General features: G+C 35.6%; 1 pseudogene; it reads right to left on the bottom strand.

Annotated features, from left to right (window-relative positions):
• Nucleotides 1–4,877: 4,877 nt before the first annotated feature.
• LOC116912635 lies at nt 4,878–6,668 on the bottom strand (annotated as a pseudogene).
• Between the last annotated feature and the right edge of the window lie 14,575 nt (nt 6,669–21,243).

Here is a 21,243-nt window from a genome sequence, read left to right as displayed (position 1 = left end):
ATCTTTATAAGATTGGATTTAAGGTCATTTTCTTATGCTTATTTTGTGTTAGGCTACCCTAGGCTTATTGTCATAGGGTAGCTGTGTTCTGAAGGTGTTATAGTGTTCTGGCTTTTGTTCCTGTTTTTTTCTGTTTGTTTGTTTTGAGGGCCTTTAGCCATGTTAATGGCTTTGGCCCTCAATGTTCCTGCTGTAGTTAAGTATTGGAATGAGGATTAACCTGGAGATTTCTGGTGTGGCATGCCTCTGGTGGGTATCTTTGGGCTGCTTGGTTCAGGATTGGAAGGTCAGTATGGTTCAGGCTCTGCATGTCTGATGAAGATGGGCAGAAGGTTCAGAGGAGAATGGAGGTCCAGAAGGGATAGCAATCTGCTAAGGGTAGCTTGACATGCCACAGAGGACTCAGTGAGCAGGGAAGATGGGTGCGGGTATGGAAGATAGCTTGTATGGTTCAGGGTCTACAGGTCTGATGAAGGTGAGTGGAGAGGAAGCATGAGAACAGATTAACAATTTTAAATAGAAAGTTTGAGAAGAAATCACAAGTATAAACACATGCCAACGAGGCAAGAACATGTAGTTCTATTCAAAATGTGGTGCTAGATGTGAAGATTATTAACCATTGTTGTTATGGCAAGACAACATAAACAAAATTCTTCCAGTCCCTCAGGCCTAGTAGCATTAAGGGAACTCTAATCAAATTCGCTGTTATGATTGCACATTTCTAGACTGTGAGGCGATGAATATAGAAACTCACTAAATTTGCTTGAAAAACAGCACAGCACATGCCATTTATATTCTACTGTATAATTATAGAAATGTTCAAAATAACTCGAACCTTGGACACTTTAAAAGGAACTTAATTTTGGCACCTGACACTACCATGCCTCATTCATTACTGTCAGTGCCTTCTGGACACATTCATCCACTTACCTCACAAATACTAGTATGAGATATAGTAGTAAGATCCACCTGCTTCTGGCCACCATGAGCAGAGCTATCTCCTCTGCCACATCTTCCCCTGCATGAGGTGATGAAGCTCTGAAACTCTGAAACCATTCCAGATCCAATCTTTTGTTGAAAATGGTAAAATTGAAGTCTTAGTACTGATTTGATGGTTTGACATCACAGAGGTTGTGTGACTGTGATTGAGACTTGTAATCAAATTTCAAGAGAGTGGGGATGCACAGTCTGTGACTCAAGTCTCCATTGAGTGAACTGGCTTAAGAATGAGCAAGGGGATTTGAGTAGAGTGCAAGAAACCTCCAGGTGTAACCACAGGGGTCCGATCTGCAGAACACCTTTATATGGCATACAATAGTCAGGACTTCATATGGTATAAGATAGTCAAATTTCATATGGCATATAAAAATAGAACTTCATATAGCATAAAATAGGACTGTAGGTTGGAATATATATATATATATATATCATACCAGTCATAATAGGCATGATAGTTATAAAAAGCCAGGATTTCTCTGTGAATAAGGGGAAATATAAAATATCTGACAACAATAAGAATACATTTCCTTCATCTAATGAACACACTCTAGTACTGGGGAGACAAGCCTGAAGAAAAGAGAAAGAAGAAACAGTAGACAGAGGCATATCGACTTCTTACAGAATATGTTAATGATAAAAATCTCCATAAGACTAAAAAACCAAAACTCCATAAGGATGAGAAGACTGAACATTAAAAGAGTTATTGAGAGAGTCACAACAGGTCATTATAAGTAATCAAAAGCAAAGGACTAAAATAATATTGGCAAGCATACATCACATTAATAGGCATTGGAAGAACAGGATCTCAAAGTTCCTCAAATAGAAACCTAACAGAGCAAGACAGGTGACAGTATCTAGAGAGTTAAAGAGAGGAAATATTATAAATATCAGGAGAGAGAATATCCAAACAAAGTGCCTTGTCTTAAAAACACTAGTGAAAATGATATCTTTTATGAGTTTAATGAGCATTAAAAGATTTTAATGAGTGTCTTTATCATTGAAAACTGCAATTACAGAGTTGATGTGAAGATTTAGTCTCTGAACTTGATTGGTTTTCTGCCTTTGAATGTTTACAGTGAGTATTGCCTCATGTCAAGTCCATTTTGGTAATGTGCCCAGATTCTTGCTAAACTGCAAACTTTGTTTTAACTTTCACTTTTGTGAAACCACAATATGGGAGAGTAAACAGGAGCAGGGGAGGTGTAAGTGTCCAAGCAGAGAAAATGCTTGGTGTTTGCAGAAGGAAAATATTCAGCAGCTAAGTGTATATCTTCAGGCATTCTTTTTATTTTTTTAAAGTAGGATTGGCATTTGTTAGATCTTTAATTCTGCTGTAGCCATTGTGTCTTTTACTTAAAATTTCATACTATGAAAATGTACATTACATTTCTATACCGAAACCCACACATATCACTGATCCTTAGTTTCCTAGAACCTTTTCTGAAATCACTTTAAAAGTGGCAAGATATTCCGGCTATGTAATGTAAACAACTAGTTCATACAAAATTCAATAGTATATATTCTATTCCCATAGCAAATTCTAAACATTGGCTTTCATACACTATTCTTAGATGATTCCCTCAACCTACAGTTATGACAAAAGGATCGACTGCTGTACAGATCAACAGAATAAATCTACTAGCAAATATATCTAGTAGCATTGTCCACAGTGTTTGTTCTCTTACATATCATATGGTACATACATATTGCTAATTCAGTATTCTATGTCATGTCTTCAAGTAATGAATTTTCCTAAATACTGAGATTGTCAAAGTGGCAGGAAACCTTAGATACTCAGAAAAGTTTTCAAAAATAAATTACATGGTTATTTCTTGTAAAAAAATTATCTTCACTCTCATTAGCAATACAAAACTATAATGTAATTCGAAAAAATCAGAGAAATAACCCTAAAACAGAATGAAAAAAAGAAAACACAAGACAAACCATAGAAGTTAAAAAATATTGGTTGACAAAATTTACAAAGAGATTAGGAAAAGTCACACACATCCAGCTGTGTAGCACACATACACACTCATTCTGTGAATGTTGTCCACTTGAACTGCTTCAAAGAACTCTCCCTGTGTAAGGCCATAGTACAGCAGTCTACAGAGTTTCTGGAAAAGGAGGTATGTGATGCAACAGACAATGTTTTCCATTTGTTTCACACTATTGATCACCTTACACTTTGTATAAGACTTTTTTCCCCCAATATAAACCATGCCAATATTCTTCAAGAGAATCAAACTGACTCTCTTTAAGAAAACTTCAGCCTCATAGAGGCAGGGGGTGGAGGGATGTGATAGGGGGTTTATGGGAGGGAAACTGGAAAAGGGAATAACATTTGAAATGTAAATAAAAATATCCAATAAAATATGCTAGTTATAAAGTTACGAATTTATAAGTTGTATATTTTTGGCTACTATGAGATTAAGTATAATTATTCAAAGATCATTAAAAGGGACTCTGACTAAATGAACAGTTTTATATTTAAAAAGAAAAAAAAAGAAAATTTGTTCTGAGTACAGGCTCTGTCTCATGTGTAATATTCTTTATCAGTTAGGGTAGGAATAGTAATGAGTATGTTATCAACCTAAATGCCTGCCTTAGGTAAAAAAGGAGTTTATGTTAATATTCCTAACTAATTTTGAGACACTTATCAGTTCAATATGAACAGTGCCATAGTACCTAGAGTACAGAAACCTATGACTCTGTTCACTCACTCATCCTTCCTTCTATGTCGCCTTCAGCTACAACTGTTTCAACATAAAAATATTCATTACTGTTGAGGGCCAAAAATAGAGAGGTTGTAACTGTCATAGGAACCTTAGAAGCCACTGAATTATTAGACCACTCCAAGAGTCTTGTTTCTGGAAAACAGAATTTTATAAGTAGGTGTTAAAACTTCACGGTATTAGTTAATTTTCACGATACTAACAATGACTGGAAAGGGAGAGGATGGGAAAAGAGTTTGGGCAACAAAACACCCCATGTGAGTGCAAATTTGGAATTGTAAAACTAAATCCAGTTAGAACAATGGCCAACAGCCATCTCCTATCACACAAATAGCAGACCTCTTGGAGTCATAAGGTAAAGTGCCACGACCATGGAACTAGCATGCTAATCTGAAAGAGAAACATAGACTCATAAACCATTTAAATCTATCTAATGACACGTGAATTAACTTAAACGAGCACCAGTCACCTGCAAATCTGAGCCCTTTGGAATTTTAATGGGACAGTGTTAGCACTTGAAAAAGTTATGGACAGAAAACTGCCACTTTAACCTTGTAGCTTAACTTAAAAGTTACATGAGAAATATGAAACAATGTGACTAAAATTTCATTCTGAAAACTGAGTTTTCCTTCAGTCTGACAGAGCACATTTAAATCCTGTACACTTGAAAACAGTACACAAAATATATATATATGTAAATAGATATAAATAATAAGACTGAGGATCTAAGTTACTGCTTTTCTGTGTTAGAGAGATCACAGCTAAATAAATGATATTGCCTTATATTATTCCTGGTATTTAAAATAAAAAGTCACGTTAACCAGTTTGAATTTCTTTACCCAGGAATACTCTGTTTTTCAAGAGTACATAGTTGTCTTGAATTCACCTGGTTTCTCAGCAACTATTTATCGCAAAATTCTAGGGTGACACTTTTAGGCCATGGGTGGAAAAATGCTGAAAATTGCACTTTGTTACCTTTCCTGACTAAAACGAAAATATCATGAAGGTAAAAGCAAATCCCTCCCAATACCACAATCTCTATGAGCACCCATTTCTGAATACAAAAGTGTTAGCTTTCTTCAATGTGGACAGCATTTCCTAAACAAGCTTCCTTACTCTAAGAGTCCAATGACATGCTTTGGCCTGCTACTTATTAAAGAATTTCTGAAGACACTGAGGATAGAGTTTAGCCACTGAACACTCAAAATGGTGGCCAACCTATCTGGGTTCTCATACACTTTTATTCACGGGTCAGCAATGTCATCATACTGGTAAAGAGAATTTTTTTTCCTGCTGGTTCTGAAAATATGTTCTTCAACAGTCACTTGAGTAGCTTGTACAAATAAATGAAGTTTATTCTGGAAAAGTATCAGCTTAAGGTATGGATTTATAGACTGATCACAAGGAAAGTCCTTTTTCAAGTCCATTAATTTAACTCAATATCGTAGGCTTCAATAGTAAAAAACACACTCATGATCTCCACAGGTTCCAACTATGTAGTAGATTGAGTATTTGTACACAGCTACTAAGCCCTGGATTCTAGGCACAGTCAAGGGTATTAAAAATCCCCAGGAGTCTCTTTGAGCCTCATTGAAGAGGAAAAATTCTCCCTGTGAAATGTAGATTTTTTTCTTTGTGCTCCACAGCATTATGAAACTCCATTGCAGCTGGAATGGCACAAACCATCATCCAGCAATTCTCCCTGCTATCATAGCACTCCACAGACTTCAGTGAGTTTCTTCCATCACTTTCGTAAACATGTCCTCCAATAGCAAACATTTTACCACAGCAATATACTAGTTTGCAGCCTATTCTGGCCCGAAGCAAGGATGGCTTAGAAAGCTATCTATTGATGGAATGGTCATACATCCAAAAATCATTTTCTGCTTTGTGATCAATGGACACCTCACTGCTGCTTGGCCTGTACCCTCCTGCAATGTATATGACATTATCTGGTGATACAAGAATCCCAACTTCTCTTAAGTCATTTGGTGGTTTGCATAGTTTAAACACCCTTCCTGTGACTATATCTAGACAAGGCACTGTCTGCTTCTTTCCTGAGTACTTGTGTGCAGCATCAAAACATATGATCATCTCGGAAGCCATCATTCCAAACATCTGTGTACAGGCATTGGTGTTGGATGGTCCCTTTTCTCCACAAGTTTTGACTATGGCCTGTGCAGACTGAGGAGGAATTTTCTCAATAGATGCATCTTCCATTAGAGGAAAACATAGACATTTGGCGAAAATTTCTATTTCATTCTGCTCATGTTCAAAACACCTTATAATGCTTTCATAAACATGTTCTTCCCAGTCTACAGTTAAATCATCACTACCTAGTATGCTTCTGAGTTGGTCTTTTGTCAGCTGGAGAAACTCTTGTTCTTTGGTGACACACAGGAAATTTTTATGGATGCATTCTTTTGATCAATCTCCAAGTTCCTGGTGACCATAATGATCAGCAAACATAAAGACTCCAATAGAATTCTGTGGATCCAAATGGCTAATTATATACTTAGCACACTGGTCTTGTATGGAAGGAATATGGAAGATGCTAGCTGTAGTGAACAGGGCTTGAACTTTGGCCTCTGTCAGAATAACTAGAGGTATGGGCATAATTCAATACTAAATCCATCGATTCACCTTCAACACCGATGATCCGCACTTCTTTCTGAGTACTTTCTGTAAGGTCTCTAGTGAACATGGATCTGAAGTAGGGTATGACTGCAGAAAGAACGTTTCTATGACAGGAAAACATTTGCCCGTGATCTACTTCCACTACAATGTCTGTCAACTGTCCTTCATCATATATTGTTTTGAGTTGCTTAAGAGAACTTCAAGCATGGAAAGGGTTCGTAGTATCGTTGGCTGTGTCTGAAGATGGAATCCCATTCAGTGTTGGGGAAGACTTACTTTTAAATCTGCTGAAGTAGCCATTTCTCCAAGGGGCCCTGGCTCTGGTTATTTAAAGAGGTAATGCCATTGTGTTTCACTTGCTCCCAGTTTCTGGCTCTACTCATCTTCAGGCATTCTTAATTTGCTAAATGTGTCCTGCTGTTATTTGGACTTAATTCTTGCTTAAGATAATGATATTTACAATGTGCAGGAGGTGGGTATAGATGTAAATATGAGATCCTCTAGTCTGTATGACAAAATAGGAGTTTTTCCTAAGAATAAAATATAAAAATTAAGGACAAAACTGTGTAAGCTTAAAATGATATTGCACATGATTTTCTGTCCATACCAGTATTGTCTTTGGCTGCTCATGTATAGGCAGCCATGTTGCTAAGACTTTATTGTGAGTTATAAAGGTAAACATTTAGAATGTAAGTAGGTATTATGCTGGATTAGACAGGAGAGAAAGAAGAATAAAGGAAAGAAAAAGAGAGAAAAAAAACCTCCAAATCTAGCCTCCCTTACTTTGTTTCCTCTCTGACCGAGACCATTAATATTTCATTTAACCCAAAAACACCCATCTCACTTTCTTGGAATGAGGCATCACTCTCTTGAAATTACTTCCTGAATTCTAGTGGACAGGCATCATTTCCTTTGGGGAACCTAAATAAAATTGGGATATTGACCAGTCTTAAGAAAGCCAGTTCTAACATTTATTGTCCAGTCTCTGTGTGCTGAGAAAGCTCAGGGTTAAAAATGAAACCCTAAGTTTTAACAGTCTGAGACGCTGTACCATAGGAGCTCTGCACCTTCGAAGCTTTCCTGGAAGCAAGTTTTGGTGAAACAGCTCATGAGGTCCCGTGAGACTAGATGAAGCAAAATGCCAGAAAAATATGCCTTAGTGTCTCAGCATTCTTGTAGCATCCTCAAGGCTGAATCCTGTCAAGGCCTTTTTAACTTCACTGGTGTTTATTGACATATGAACTTCCACAGGTAATAAACATTTCTTATTAGCATACCTATGGAATGTAGGCGTGCACAGTCAACTAAAATGATTCTCTGCTCTCTGTTCGAGGAGGTTAGGCTCTTTCTTTCATAAGTTAGTTTAAATTGAATAACCAGACTGTAATATGAATTTTTATCTATGCAATTTGGAAGGACGGCATGATAAGCCCCAAGGATTCTAGAGCCAACAAGATTTATTGACTCTGCTTAGCTAAAGTCCTGGCTGGAGACATTTTCAATTCTCAGCTGGTCTCAGTGCTGTTCCCTTGAAGAAGGATCAGCAATTCACGTCACCTGTCCTGTTAGTCTTTATGATTTCTTTCATATTTGCAGTCAAAAACACGAGGGTGTTTTTCCTGGTCAAATCAGATTTTTATTAATTTTGAAAGAATCCATAGTTTTTCTTCTGCTGAAAGAAGAGCATATTCTCCTTTTCAATATAATATACTTCCTGACCTCCTTTCTGAGATTATCATATGCATAGGCTCATCTAAATCATCAGTCCTTCCTAAAATCCAGTGTACTCTAGCAGTTATGTTATTTGATTCATTGACATTTAAAATTTTTAAATCAATAAAGCATTATTCAATTTCTCTCTGGGATATTCTTTGTCCCCATTCTATTCTATGACCATTTTCTTTAAGGTACTGTTAGATCTCTTGCTTTGCCTGTAGGATTGTAACAGAAGAGATATCCGCAAGATTTTTTTATGCTATAATGTTTACAAAAAATGTTGCATGTTATTGATACATCTGCTAAAGTGTCATCAGCTTCAACCCTCAAAGACATTTCCAAAATAGCTGTCTCTTATGGATTTGGTCTAACGCTTGTGTTATGTTAATTAGGTCCCCAAAATTATATAGGAATACTCAAGTCTGCATGTAAGATTCTGAGGGCGCCTGCAACCCCCCTCCCCCACCGCATTGGTTATTAACGTTGCTGGCAGTCAATGGCTGGGCAGAGAGATAGAGACAGGACTTTAGATTTCCAAGGCAAGATGGGACAGAACCATGGCTGGAAAGGACTAATGACCAGGTCTGAAAGATGCAGAAGAGAACATACCAATCAGGTAAGAGCAGGGGAAGAGCAGCCCTAGGGACCCTCGATTGGGACTAGGGCAACAAAGATGGAATATAAATTTTAATATGCAATAACTCAGGAATATCAGAGAGGAAATTTTGCCACGTGGAGGTTTGGAAGTACCCAGCCATTGAGCTGTTTAAGGCATATTAAAATATAAGGCTGCTCTCTCTCTCTCTCTCTCTCTCTCTCTCTCTCTCTCTCTCTGTGTGTGTGTGTGTGTGTGTGTGTGTGTGTGTGTGTGTGTGTGTGTGTGTGTGTGAACCACACACGGGATGTGTGTGTCTTTCATTCAGGAACCCAGAACATTGGGGCAGGTAGTAAGGAACATGCCACCACCACCACTGGGGTGATTAGAGTAGCATTAATCACCTACTGTAAGAGTTATCATCTTTAATAAATATACACATCTTAGACTTACCGTTTTCAGAATTCAAGGCAAAAGCTCAATGGAATTCTGAATATGTATCAATAGTATGATGTATTAGCATGTGTATATAGTTTAAATTTTCAAACTCCACAAATGAAACATATAATCTATTGTATGACATTGCTCTATGGTGACTTTATTAAACTGAATCCATAGGTTTACCTCAGTATATTGAATCTCTATGGGTTGCCACTCTAATTTCTTAAGCCTCGGTGGATTTTTCTTAACTGGAACTACCTTTTTTGCTGATATTGTAGATTTTAGATTGGATTCTTTTGACGATTCTTTATTCTGATTTAAAGAATCCTGCAATATCTGTTCTATAATCTCCAATCTAGCATTTAATTTTTTAGTCTTCTTTTTCTCTATGTTTGCTTTGTTGTGTTTTTCTCTTAAAGCTATATAAAATTGTAATTATTACTGGACATATATTTATTTTTATGGTGACAGGCAAAACAAAACTTTATGGGCCCCTAATGCCCTCTTCTACAATGTTTCTCAAATTTTTAACATGGAAAATATTTTCTTCTTTAATCTTTCTAACTGCATTTCAGTTTTGTTGTTGTTATTGTTTTTGTTTTCCTCTTCTTTCTTTCTCTTTCCTTTGGAGACTTTATTTTTATTTTTCTCTCTTTTCTTTGCAGACTTTATTTTCCATGCATATTTATTTATTCTTCTTTTATTGTTCTCTATAATTAATATGTTTTTGTACTTAATTTTCTCCAAAATCTTTCCTCTGGAGATTTCTTTTAGAAATGTTGTTTAATTCTCTTGTTAAGAATTTTATTTTATTATTTTCAAACTAAATGCGTGTTTCTCTTCTGTTGTTTTCAAACTTATACATTAAGAGTTCAGAAATTTGGGACTTTTCATTCCCACTGCAGCTCTGAGAAAATATGTTTTCTGTGCTTTTGAGTGTTTGCAGTTTTCGCAGGCCAGATCGTGTTCGTGGTGGCTAGCTCCACCCTGTTAGCTCAGTCTATCAGACTGCCCTTGCCAGTTTTGGGGCTGGAACATTGTTTGCCCCTCCGTGAGAGCTGAGCCTCATACCTACAACATTGCTGACTCAGCCCATCCACCTCAGCTCTGGAAAGTTTTTCATCTGCTGGGCATACTTTGAGGCTCCTGTTCTCAATCTACTACCATCTCACAGGCCTCCTCCTGCTCTCTTAAAGGGATTTAGCCTCCTCCCAGCTGGGAAATTGTTCTGGGAGGTATTTATTTGCCCTTCTTACGTGGGGCTTTTCTAATACCTGAATCTTGTTTGAAGATTAGATTTTTAAAATTTAATGATGATGATGATGGTCGTGGTGATGATGATGATGACGACGATGATGACGATGACAATGATGATGATGATGATGATGGTGGTGGTGGTGGTAATTTACTTGTTCATTTTACATCTGGATCACTGCCCCCTCCCAGTTACCATCTCCCACAATCCTTCTTCCCATCCCTCCTCCCCTTTTTTCTCTGAGTGTAGGCCTTGCCCTGAGTATCCCCAGGACTATCCCAAAAGTTGTTGCTTGTATGTAGGCTATGTCCTTCTAGCTGGATTACTCTGTCTGGCCTCAGGGGAAGAGGATACACCTGGCCTCAGTAAGCTTGAATTTTTAACTAAATTTGGATGACATGCCTAATGCAATGGATGTCATTTGTAACCATAGACTTTTCCACTCGTGCCGCAGTTAACAAATAATGACTTGGATATTTAATTGTTTATGAATAAATGCCTAGGCCATATGCTTGGGCTTGTTTCCGGTCTAACTCATAACTTATATAACCTATTTATTCTATTTTGTGTGTGCCATGTGGTTGGTTACCTCTCCTCGGCTTTATATGTCTGTCTCCTCTGAGTCAGGAATAAAATCTTTCCTGGGCCTGATACTTTCCCAGAATTCCTATCTCTTCCTGGTGGCAGGGAGATGTCCTACCTTCCAATCCTGCCTGAGCTCGTTGTCATCAGCTTTCTATTGACAGGTGATACTTCCACACAGTACATGATAAATTTTCTCTACACTGAAGACACCACGCCCACAGAGTGGTGCATATCACAACTCCATCAGAGAATATTCTTCCAGTAGATGAGGAAAAAGTTAGCAGACACTCTTCTGGGAATTAGTTCTAAGAAGCTGTTCAATAAACAAAACCAGGGAGGAATAATAAGAAGAACTATTAATAAAAATAATAACGAAAAATTAAAATAATAGAAATAATATGAACATCCCATTTTATATGTAATATAATTAAATGTGTAATGTTTGTGAAAAAGTAAATAAAAGGCCAGATGCAATCAACATGGAATAGTATTAGATTCCTGTCTTTCTTGAGTAAAACTGACCTGTAATTTTATCAATATGTCTTTCTTAACTATTACAGAAGTTGCCTGTAAACCAAATAGTAGTAATATTTCTTGGTACTTTACAGGGTCCTTGAATTATATCTTAAAATTTTCAGTTTAACAGTTTTATTGAACATAACTATTTTGTGAATGCACTTAATGTTGTTGCCTCAATTTCTCCTTCCTAGGGTGTACCATATCTTTTACTCATACAGTAGTTCAATTAAAAAAATCATCTGACAAACATAAAATTCTTGAATAATTTTTACCACTTTATCTTACATTGATTGACATAGTTTCTTCTCCACTAATGCTGCACTTTCCACATCACTCATGAGTTTAACTAAAATAATTCAGCAATTGGAAATTACTCTTTCTGTACCTAAAGGAAAAGAATATTAATATAAAAATTTCAAGAAAAGATATATATGATATTTTATACATGTTAATTATATATTATATAAACATATTAAAATTTAAAGGTGTATAGAGCACACCCTTGGAAAGGTGGTCAATTAGAATAAGTCAGATATGACAGTTGTGTTACAATAGCTTATTGTGTATTTGCTAATATTTTTGTCCATTTGTTCAATCAATTGAAAGATACATTAAAGCATCCAACTTTGATTTAATACTTTTCAAAAGGTGATCAATTATATTAGTAGACACTTGCTACTTCAACTGATGATGTATTTTCTTGTACATTGAAATTATAAGGATAAGTCTCTATCATAATTATAGTGCTATCTTTTCTGTTTCCAGTTTGTCAGGTATGAATATAGAATGATGATATTTAATGATAACTAGTGGGACAAAGAATATTGACTCTTCTGCTCAATATTTGTCTAACCACTGTAGAAAGAGAATCCAGCTACTAATATGGTAGTTCTCGTCCACATCTAGTTATCAGGTGAATAACCATTGTGGCAGTTACAGCTTTCAATTCACCTTTGTCAGAATTGCTCTATGTTCTCTTGCTCAAGTATTTTATGTCCAAAAGAACCCCAAGCCTCTACTAATGGTTACCTTAAGAGGAGTCAGTACCCAGCACTAGGGTATCCATTGCTAACATTTGAGATGCAAATAAATGAAAATTTTGAAATAATTTTATTTGCTCTACCTATTTTTAATTTTCTTCATTTCAAAATTTGTTTTGCTAAATATCAAATGAAGACCCTGACAATGTTAATGATGCCCCAAATAGTTCAATATTTATCTTTATGAACATGGAACCTTGGAATATATATTATAACATATTACACACATCTTACACAAATAATGTAGGTGGGAACCTATTAGCATGTCTTTAAGACTTATCATGTAATACCTAATGTATTTAACAAATGAGTCAAAACAGAAAAGTATTAGTTGTGCAATGTGTTCCTGAAGTAGTTAACTAAATTTCAGGTGTTGTTTTGAAAATAAAATTTATTATTCTCTAAGCTTTGTCCCCTATCTCAAGGGTGTCTGACACCTTTAACCCACATATTTAAATTAAAGATATTTTTGATATATTAAAGACACAACTTTATAAAGAAAGCATTTTGATCATCAGTGTTTATTGTTCGCCTGCAATATAATTAAATTTTTAAGTAAAATAGAAGTGAATGAGTAAAACAGAACGGGAGAGAATTCATGAATTTCATGCTTTCCTTCCTGAGACTTAGCTGATCGGTTGCCAACAGGCATTCCCTAAATATCCTTGAAGGAGCCCAGAAATTGCGTAATGGTAATGAGTTTTCTTCATACCCTCTATGAGGGGCCTTTGCATTTGTAATTTCTCTTTTCTCAACTTCTCTTACTTTCCTAATTTGTACCATATCTCTGCCTATTGAGAAGGATCTGATGTTTTCAAATGTCACCTTATTAGGCAAATATTTTTTGGCTAATTATTACAAGTCTATCACACAGTCATTGACCTTCATTCTTCTTCAGTCATGCCGCTTTACTGTCATCATAGCTCATGATTCTAGCTTAAATATTTCAGTAAGATAAAGCTTACCCTATTTCAGCCTACAAGTTATGCCTGGGAATAGAAAACCTCAGAGAGAAGACATGTAAATTAGGTCAATTTTATATTTTATATTATCTTATACTTTGAGCTATTAAAGATAAGTATCTGAGGCTCTACATAACTTCTTTGTCTTGTTCCCATTTGATAGAACATTGATACTTAATGGAAATTAATTGACTCAATTAATTAATTGATCACCTTTTTAAAAAATATTAAATCACAGTTGGATGCTTTAATGTGTCTTTCAACTGATTGAACAAAAATATTAGCAAATACACAATTGAAACTAATATAACACAACTGTCATATCTGACTTGTTCTAATTGACCACATTTCTAAGGGTGTGCTCTATATACCTTAAAATTTTAATATGTTTATATAATATATAAATAACAAGTATAATATATCATATATATCTTCTCTTGAAGTTTTTATATTAATATTCTTTTCCTTTAGATACAGAAAGAGTAATTTTCAATTGCTGAATTATTTTAGTTAAACCCATGAGTTATGTTGAAAGTGATGCAGCATTAGTGGAGAAGAAATTGTCCACTAATCCAACATTGAGATAATTACTGCAGAAATTGAAAGATAGCTATGTTAATGTATCAATTATGAATATATTTCTGGAAAGCACACGAATAATTATCAGCGTTGCTTCAGAAAGATGTCCAACACTATGTTCATCTTTCTCAAAATTTCTATTTACCATATCCCTTTCTTCAAGAGCTGCATTTCCAAAGGAACTGCATGCCTCTTTCTTATAGTATATAACGATAAACCAGGACCTAAGTAGTAATACATGAGAGTGATAGGGTAGCTCCTTTATAATAACTTTTATCAGAAAATATCTCAAATACTTCAAATAGGCCAAACTTTTGCCATACATTTCAACCAGGTTAATAATATGGGTTATATTTAATTGAGTGGTTGGCCAAAGAGGTTCCATGACAATCACCAAACAACTCTGGCTACTTCCAAGTCTATTGGTCACTCTTCACAAACTGATGGTGATGTCCTGTTGCTGAAGACAGTGCCTACATCATTCATTGAACATGTAAAAGTTAAGCTGGTGCTTACCTAGAGCTTTTACCCTTGTAGAATAGTATTCATGGTACTGGGAGACATTCTGCATGCTAACAGAAGATAAGATAATCCCCAACCCAGTTACAAACACTGATCTGCAAAGGTGATTGGACTGTATAGTATGCTTATTCAGTAATTTCACAAACCTTGTGTTAGTAACCCACCATTCTTTGATAAGATTTAAGGCCCATTCTAGGAGGTAGAAGGTTCGTTCTCTGTCAGTGGATGGGTCGATAAGAACCTGAGACTGGATAGGGCGTGGAGCTGGGGAAAAACAAATATTATTGTTCTGTGCAAAGAAGATGATAATGATCCTAATGATATTCTACTATAGCCCATGATCAGTGTCTCAGCCATCATTAATCATCCTCTTGCAGGAACAAATACAGGGTCCCAAAACTGGGCAATATATAGAGAATGAAAGACTTTGGAAGACTCAATCCTAAGTGAGATGTCATCATAAAATTCTTTCCCTCAAGACTCCGGGAACTCTGTGAAAGTAAAAGCAGAAAGTTTTTAAGAGCAAGAGAGAATAGATGACATCATACAAACAGTGTCTTGCAGATACAACAGGACTGATGCACATATGAACTCATACAGACTGTGGAAGCATGCACAGGGCCTGCACAAATTCAAACAAGATGAGTTCTAAGTGCTCAGAGGTGGACACAAGCTCCCATGCTTAAACAAGAAACTATCTCTAAATAACAAGTGTTGCAAAGGGAAATTGTTTTTTCCCAGTAGAATCTCAGAGGACATGCAAACCACATTTAAGTATAGTCTTCATGCCAAGCTGTAGATGACCAACGCAAAACAAACTCAGTGGTTGTTTTTAGTAGATTTTTTAATTTTTATCTCATATTGCTTTGTTTTGGGCATTTTTGTATTACTGTCTTTTGTTTTTTCTTTTTATTGTGGTGTCTAATTTTGAATTTTATGAATTTTGTGTATTTCTTTTGCTTTTCCCTTGAGGATTTTATTAAGTCTCTCTGTTTTTTTTTAACACAAGAAGTCACGGAGTTGTTTGAGTAGGGGGTAGAAAAGACTTGGAGGAGATGAGAGTGGGTAAATGATGCTCAGAATATATTACATGAATTTTTAATAAAAGAAACATGCCTTGAGTTAATTTAGAACTATGTGTTCAATTTGCTATCTTATAGTGTACTTAGCCTGTTGAAGTTTAACCTGCCATCAAGAAAACAATGAAATCAACCTCAATATGCCAGGTAATCAGCTTCCAAAACTTAAGATAAACATGCAGCTTTAATATTAAACTATGTGGTATTCTATGCCTGTGATTCAGAGTACTATATGTGTGTACCATATATGTATATGTATATATTGTGGTATTCATTTTCTGCAAACAGAAAACAGACTGGCATCAATCTTAACAGACAAAAATATCTTAAATTGAGAGCACAACATATGAACATGGGTTGATAATGTCAATGTGCAGCTCTGGGTTTTGTTTTATGTCTCTTGATATCAATGTAATCAAAGTAATGCCTTTCCTTGTGAAATTCCATTAAAGATTTTTGTTATCATATCCCTAATACTTTCCTATGCCATTTTGTGTTTTGTTCTAAATATAGAACAAAGTCCTTTGTAAGGAACAGACAGGAAATATGGGAAGGCAACAGGGGCAGACTCAGATAAGACACACAACAACCAGGCCAAAGAGCACAAATTATAGATAAACTGAAAGTACAGTAAGAGATGTGGGACATTCGAATTTGGGCTCACTCTTGTTCTAAACTATAAGAAGAAGCCTCTCTCTCTCTCTCTCTCTCTCTCTCTCTCTCTCTCTCTCTCTCTCTCTCATGATATTGACACAATTATTGCCTATGGACCTACAACATTTCAGATGCTAATAAATGCACTTTGAAATAATATTATATGCCTTAGCTATTTCTATTTTCTTTTAATTTCAAAATTTTTTTACTAAATATTAAAAGGGAACCTAAAACATTTCTGCATTATCAGATGCTTTGATGTTGATCTTCATCAAATTGAGCAGTGGAATGTGTATATTTTAAATAATTTATATAAAAATGTAGGACAAAATCTTCTATCAGTATCCCTACATTGTTTACCCTTTACTTGCCTGCATATTTTAAATAGGGGTTAATTTAGAAACTACTAGTAGTGAACCTTGTCCATGAAGTAATGACCAAATTTCATATTTTTTTCAAAATTAAATTCATGATTCCTCATTTGGTTTCAAATCTCTATAGTGTTTGTTTAGTTCTAGGTTTAAGAATTATATTTGAAATTAAAGAAGCAAATGTCCAAGATTTTAAAGATATAGAATGTTACCTTAACTATGGATTTAAACATGACTTCTAGACTGTCTGTTTGAAATATTTTGAATACAGAGAATTTGAAAGTTGCAAGAATCAGTTGTGAAGAAAAATATAAATGCATAACTATTTTTCCCATTAACTAATGTATTTATTGTCTTTACATCCTGATCAAACGGCCCTCCCTCCTCTCATCACTACCCTCACATGACCTCTCCTTCCCACCTCCTCCTCTTCATCTCTGAAAAGTGTAGCCCACGCCAGAAATGCTCCTTTGCCCAGAGCATGTTCAGGAAATCTCAACTTGCTTCTCCTTTTACTGGTAATTTTCCATTTACTAATAGCTGTTCAGCCCTCCTTTATTCCTAACTCAGCACTAAATTGTTTAAAGAAACTATATTGGAATTGCCTAGTTACTAGCACTTATGCAAAAGGAAAATGTGTATGCATACTAAATATTCTAAAGTTTTATAAAACAGACAGAATTACCTTGCAACAACTAATACACAATGCTGAGATAGATAAAATTCTTTCTCTTATGACACACAACCTTAGATCACCCAATAGCTCTCAAAGGAATTGTTCATATTAGTGATTCATCAGTAATAGATCTATTGGTATCACATTACAGAAAGAAAGAAAAGCACTTCCCTTTGGAGTCTTTTAACCAAGAGTGAATTAGATTTGAATACTTTTCTTCAAGCTCCCTGTATTTTCTGTCAGCTGTTGCATGAATCTGAATCTGCCTACCTGAGGACTCTGTCCTTGTATCTCTGTGTCTTTACTGAACAGCATAGCAAACATAACCTTGAAAGGAATGGGATATTTTTAAGAAATGTTTTAGAGTTTTACAAAGATTGAATCACTGGCTCCAACTTATCTCAGCTGATTAGGACAACAAAGAGTACCAAAAATATCATTAGTTATCAACTAATATCTGTTTGTGATTACTTTCAATCTTTATGGTGAGTTTAGGAAATTGCTTTCAACCTCTGTGTTTACTACTTTCAACAAATGATACATACACCTGTGTTGACTGTGTCAGGAGCATAGAAGGGTATATAATTTAAGATTAGAGCCATGTGTTAACTTAAGTTGTAAAAGTTGATTATATGGGAAATCCAAAGCAAATGACGTTAATTTTTTTTCTAAAGTCAGGTTGAACAAACAGGTTTAATACATGGAAGTTTAGTAGTCTTAAGGATTAAGTAACCTCAAGGTGTATCATTAACTCTGCCTGAGTGTGATGTCTAGGAAAAGTTCCAGTCTCTTTGAATGTGAGAGATATTTTTAGAATATTGCATTGCTCTACTCACTCTCTTTCTTTCTCTCCTTCACAGGGTTGGGATAAACAGAGAAGCAGAGTTTTATTTTCCAACAAGAAAGCGTAGCCTGACATACAGACTGGTAGAAATCCAACCACATCTAGGGAATGTTGAGACATAGAGATGCAGCTCCCAGGCAAGATTAAGTAAGGACTGGTGACAGGTGCAAGTAGTGGCTGGAATGATGTCCTTGAGAAGAAAACGTTTTTCTCACTTGGCCTTAAACTATGTTTTGCTGTGTCCTGTTTCTTTGGAAGTGATTCTTATGCTCTCTTGGTTATGGCGCGTATATTTTGATAATAAGAAGAGGGGTGATTTGTTATATGAATATTTTGAGAAGAAACCTTTGTTTAGTCTTATTTCTTTTTTTAGTCTTGCCTCAGTTGTTCCTGGTATCATGGGAAAAATGATCTTCTGGTATCTTGCCAAAATGGAAATTGAGGTAATGCATATTCATATCTATATAAGGATTAATAAAGCTTGCAACTGCGTGCAGTTGCTTTTGCCTTTGCTCTGCATCCCCTGTGTCCTGGTGATATGTGACCACACCCAGGGCCCCCAACTAGATGTTGACAAGGGGATGGGACCGGTACCAGATGAGATTATATATACAAATGGCCCCAGGTGCTTGGCCCCTGCGTAGTGCATGATAAACTCAGTGTAGAAGATGGCTATGTCTAGATGCTTTATAGACTAGATAAAGTGAACGGCTGACAATGATAATGTATTCTCTATTTCTTAAAGGAAAATAAAATACATATCATGTAACATGAATTAGATAATGCAAGGGTTTTTATAATTAATAAAGAGGAGTACATAAAAAGTGTAAAGAAAGTATTCTATCCAACCTTAATTATAGAGGTCTTAGCATATAGGCTTCAACTAGAACACCCAGGATATAAACACAAAAATATACAGAAAACCATTTCTAAGATACAGACTAGACCTATAAGTCTTCAAAGCTAAACAAACAAAATAAGAATGAACTATTGATCATTTGTGGATATAAAGTTTGAGGTAGCGGATAAGAAATCATTAATATACTAGTGTAAAGTTCACAATTCAGAGACAGGAGGCAACTCCCTTTCAAGTTTCCACTGTAGTTTTTAGGCAAGCAAGGATAAGAAGGAACTGGAATTGAGGTTGCACTAACCTCTCACTATAGATTAATTATTATTAACTATAAATGTGAATGGCCTATATTGCTTACAATAAGTGTATGGGATTATAACTTAATACTTACCAACAAAATCAAACAATGTAGACCTTTTTTAAGAAGCAAAAAGAAAAAAATCTTGAAGTGTCAATACTACTCTAGTCTTTTCACATAGCCAGACACTTTGTAAGAAACAAAAGCAAAACAATAATAATAAAGCCAAAGATTTTTTGTTACAGTCCCTCATAGTCTGATTTAACTGTGCCTGTATTTTGGCCTCAACCCTTATTTTTATTCTCTTTTCATTCAGGTAAGAACTAACCAATAACAATTATATAGCAAATAGATAAGGGAATATATAAATAAATAAAATGACCTAAGGACAGAGCTCAGTGATAGAGTTTGCCTATAATGCCGAAAGAAAGACAGACAGAAAGAAAGAAAGAAAGAAAGAAAGAAAGAAAGAAAGAAAGAAAGAAAGAAAGAAGAGGAAAAGAAAAGGAAAAAACAAAAATCTGCGTTCAAACATTGGACAAAAGAATAAGTAGGTATGCAAACACTAAAATGATTATACTTACAAAGGATTGTTAATCAAAACTTTAATGCACTGAGAAAAATCTATAATTCACAGTGCTCTGCTATCGAATCCTACAGCTACTCCTTCAGCCACAATGTAAGCAACATTATCACGTTGGTCCCCAAGCAAAGAATGCCATCCATAGGGATGCCATGGTGGATGGCTCCACCATGAGTTACAAGATTTTTAGTTTTTGAGTAGCCTAGGATCAGAATGAGGGTCTAGGAGTTAGACAGACCCCTGACAGGGTTTTTTTTGTTGTTTTTCCTTTTTTTAAAATTTTTGAGAGAGAAGGAAAATGAATTTAAGTGGGCAGTGGGATTGTGAGGATCTAGCAAGAATTAAGGAAGGGGCAAATGACCAAAATATGATGCATGACAAATGTAGAGGTGAATGTTAGCAGCGAACCATTGAAATGAGAACAAACCCCCACTGGAGGAGTTAGAGAAAGGATTGAAGGAACTAAGTGGGGTTTGCAACCCCATAAGAACAACAATACCAACCAACCAGAGCTCCTAGGGACTAAACCACCACCCAAAGAATACACATAGACAGACCCATGGCTCCAGCTGTATATGTAGCAGAGGTTGGCCTCATTGAGCACCAATGGGAGGAGAAGCCCTTGGTCCTGATAGATGCCCCAGTGTAGGGGAATGTCAGGACTGGGATGTGGAAAGTGGAGTGGTTGGGGAGAGGGACCAACCTTATAGAATGTGGAGTGGGATGGAATAGGGGGCTCATGGACAGGAAACCTGGAAAGGGAATAACATTTGAAATGTAAATAAAAATATCCAATAACAAAAATAAATTAAAAATTCTATTCAATAAAAATATTTTTTGAAAATCAAAAAGAATTCATGCTGGTAATATCTGCAACACTAGAGAAACAGAAAAGTTCATTTTTATTAGATAAGTTTCATCTCACAATACACTAAGTTCCTGTGGTTGTTCTTAGACAATATGATAGGCTTGTGACATTGACTCTAGGAGATCCTGATACATCAATAATATTCATATTATATGCCTTCCCAGAGGTCTAACATATTGTTATTCATCACTTCATTTCTATAGACTATATTTAGAAGTCACGGTTTCCATATCTGAGGAAAGAGAGAGGAGAACGCCTACAAGATAGAAGAATGGAATACACTAGAAGTTAATCATTATGTTACATGTCTATGTTTGTTTCCTGTCTGAAACAGAACAGCTTATTTGAAAATAGGACTAAAGCAGATAGTTGTAGGCTTCTTGTGGTTAGAATTAATATAATGTCACTCAGGACTTTCCCAAATCTAAAAAAGAC

Source organism: Rattus rattus, chromosome 11 (genome assembly GCF_011064425.1).
Source record: "Rattus rattus isolate New Zealand chromosome 11, Rrattus_CSIRO_v1, whole genome shotgun sequence".
In the NCBI taxonomy this organism is placed as follows: domain Eukaryota; kingdom Metazoa; phylum Chordata; class Mammalia; order Rodentia; family Muridae; genus Rattus; species Rattus rattus.
This window is presented reverse-complemented; position numbering and strand designations above follow the sequence as displayed.